This window comes from Osmerus mordax, chromosome 2 (genome assembly GCF_038355195.1).
Source record: "Osmerus mordax isolate fOsmMor3 chromosome 2, fOsmMor3.pri, whole genome shotgun sequence".
NCBI classification, from domain to species: Eukaryota; Metazoa; Chordata; class Actinopteri; order Osmeriformes; family Osmeridae; genus Osmerus; species Osmerus mordax.
The window spans coordinates 22,977,011-22,980,580 of NC_090051.1; positions in this window are offsets into that span (position 1 = coordinate 22,977,011).

Here is a 3,570-nt window from a genome sequence, read left to right on the forward strand (position 1 = left end):
TCTTCTTCTTCTTCTTCTTCGGGCTTCCTAGACAGAAGTGAATCGACAGAAGAGCTTTCTGGGCTCTCTTCCATTCCTCTCCTATTTCCTCTGCTCCCTCCATCGTTAATCAGAACTTCTAATACTTTAATTCCACACAGAGGAGCCTCATCACCGCGGGGCTCATCCCAGGATCGGGGCTCATTAGGTCGGGAGCGGTGGCTTGATCCCCCGTGTAGAGTCTGGTGGACGGCTGAAGCCTGGCATCCCAACACCTGGTATCAGCCCCTCGTGTCCTAACCTGTGTCTGTGGTGGAGAGTGTGTGTATGTATTGGTGTGTGTGTCTATGTGTGTGTCTGTGTTTGTGTAGGAGTGTACGTCTGCACCAATGCGTGTCCCCAAGCCACCCTTTTCATCCTGCGCCCCAGCCTCTCTCCCTCCTCCCTCTGGCCCCAGTCTCTCTCCCTCCTCCCTCTGGCCCCAGCCTCTCTCCCTCCTCCCTCTGGCCCCAGCCTCTCTCCCTCCTCCCTCAGACCCAGCCTCTCTCCCTCTCTCCCTCTGGCCCCAGCCTCTCTCCCTCTGACCCCAGCCTCTCTCCCTCTCTCCCTCTGGCCCCAGCCTCTCTCCCTCTCTCCCTCTGGCCCCAGCCTCTCCCTCCTCCCTCTGGCCCCAGCCTCTCCCCCTCCTCCCTCTGGCCCCAGCCTCTCTCCCTCTGGCCCCAGCCTCTCTCCCTCTGGCCCCAGCCTCTCTCCCTCCTCTGACCCCAGCCTCTCTCCCTCTTACCCCAGCCTCTCTCTCCCTCCTCCCTCTGACCCCAGCCTCTTTCCCTCCTCCCTCTGACCCCAGCCTCTCTCTCCCTCCTCCCTCTGGCCCCAGCCTCTCTCCTTCCTCCCTCTGACCCCAGCCTCTCTCCCTCCTCCCTCTGGCCCCAGCCTCTCTCCCTCCTCCCTCTGGCCCCAGCCTCTCTCCCTCCTCCCTCTGGCCCCAGCTTCTCTCCCCCTGACCCCAGCCTCTCTCCCTCCTCCCTCTGGCCCCAGCCTTTCTCCAGCTCAGGGAGGTTTCCACCCAGCTTTCTGAGCGAAGGAATGAAGCTGGACAAGAAAATGGGTTAAGAACACTAAAGTGGTTGTAAAGATGGCTGTAAAAGAGCATGTGGAGGAATGCCAGTATGAGCCAGCCAGGGGGAAATCACCCTCTGAATTCAACATAGCTGGCCTTCCAAGGCCCTGGTCTTGGAGCACTGGAGCGTAAGACTGCGGTCTGTGTGTGTGGCTGTGTGTGTGTGTGGCTGTGTGTGTGTGTGTGTGGCTGTGGCTGTGTGTGTGTATTCAGGTCCTTGGAAGAGGTTTAAAACCACAATCTTTCCTCTTTCACATACAAACTCATCGGAGCGACTAAAATGACTGTGCTCAGACACAGCGAGACATGATTCATGCAGGTCACCTGACACTCAGCGAACTCACAGCAGGACGGTTAGTGACATGAGAGGCTGGAGAGGCTGACCAGACCAACGAGCCACAGACCAACACTGTGGCCTGTGTGCTTTCGTATCTCCCTCCCTCCCCTCCCCCCCCTCCCTCCCTCGCAGAGCGTGATCGGTAACAGTGTGAGCAGAAGGTGTTGATCCCGGTCACCCGGGCAGTGAAACGTGATCTGGTCTGGGTTCAGTCCCACACTGTGACATGTTTGCACAGTGGACCACTTTCCTCTTCATTAGCACCAGGGGTCACGGCAGGGTCAACAGGGGTCACAGGGTCAGGCTACTGGAGAAGCCCTGTTCTCTCTCTCTCTCTCTCTCTCTCTCTCTCTCTCTCTCTCTCTCTCTCTCTCTCTCTCTCTCTCTCTCTCTCTCTCTCTCTCTCTCTCTCTCTCTCTCTCTCTCTCTCTCTCTCTCTCTCTCTCTCTCTCTCTCTCTCTCTCTCTCTCTCTCTCTCTCTCTCTCTCTCTCTCTCACTCACTCACTCACTCACTCTCTCACTCTCTCTCCCCCCTCTCCCTTTCTATCGATCTCTCCCCCTCCCCTCCTCTCTCTTATTCCACATGCTATCACAGTTGTCCCTTACCCTCTGCATACCAACCACCCCGTACCAACATTTAAGAGGGATGATAAACGTCCTCTGTGTAATCTGTCTGCTCATCTCTTTTCTTCTTCTTGGTGTGCCTGTTTAAAACACATCTCTCAGGTAGGCTTGATACTACTGAATTTAGATAACATACATTTACAATAATGGTGTATACTGGCTCAGAGGAACTAGCCCATAGGTCATAGCAATGGGCTTGAACCATGTCTAATCAATCAGATAATAACAAAAGAAACATGTGGAGCCAGTTACTAGAGGTAGAACAATATACACTTTCCAAATCACCGTTATTGAAGTCAAACAAACAATAGCTTTGTTCATATTGGTGGCTGAATGAGGAGGAGGGTGATGGATACTGTGTGTGTGTGTGTGTGTGTGTACGCAGGAGGGGGGAGGGGGGCACTGGGTGACGAAAAAAAACAAAGCATACGGTAATGTGTTCCTTGTGTGGAGCTCTATAGGATTAAACATACAGTCTCTTTTACAAGGTTATTCCTGCCTGGGGGAATTGCGGTGTGAATGATGCTAACCCTCAGAGGAGGCAAATCCTTTCCTCTCCTCCCCTCTTTCACTCCCTCCATCTTTTTTGATCTGGTGCAGCAGGAAGGTGACAGGCTGCCTGTATAATCTGGGCTAACACAACAGGCGTAAATTGAGGTGGACTTTTTCCTCCTCAGCGTCTCTGATGAAGGTGTGTGGGGAGTTCAGTGCTCTGGAGCTCCCTCTACAAACCCAGGGAGAGTCTGAACATCCTACGAGTCAAACAGAAACATTGAGTACTATTGAATGAGTTGCTTTTGATTCAAACAATCAACATTACTATTACCTAATAGCCAGAGGTGGCAAAAGTACGCACATCCTTCACTCAAGTAGTAGTACAGATACCCATGTTTAAAAAGACTCTGGTCAAAGATGAAGTACTGACTACTCTTTTTCACTCAAGTTAAAAGAAGTATGGGCTCTGACATATACTTAAGTAAAAAGTAGCCATTACTACACCTGTTTTAGTGTCACGCAAATCAACTTAAGTACAGTAACAAAGTATTTGTACTTTGTTACCTCAGATCTCTGTCTAATAGTGTGCCTTACTTGTATATTTGACACATAAGATATCTTTCAGGTGAATGACTGAATAATGTGAGGCTTTGGAGTGTGGCATTTTGTCTTTAAAATCAAGAGCACAATCTTCCTGCAAGAATACTGTCTTTGTGGTCTTGTTTAAATGTGCTCTTCTGTGCTTAGTCTCTTTCTAGACCATGATGTGTGTTTGTGTGTGTGTGTGTGTTCTTTGCTCACTAGTCTAAACACACAGAAAGACAAGTAAACCCGACAGCTTGTCAAATACACAACACGGTCCATCAGCCTGCAACATGATTCAATGGAACCCAGAGGTATGTGGTACACTTCCAAGATTCGAAGATTTCACATAAATTCCATTCTTTATTAATTCTCCCTCTTTTAAGGGGAAAAACAGGATTCATTCTAAAGAATTGAAGCTTCTATTACATC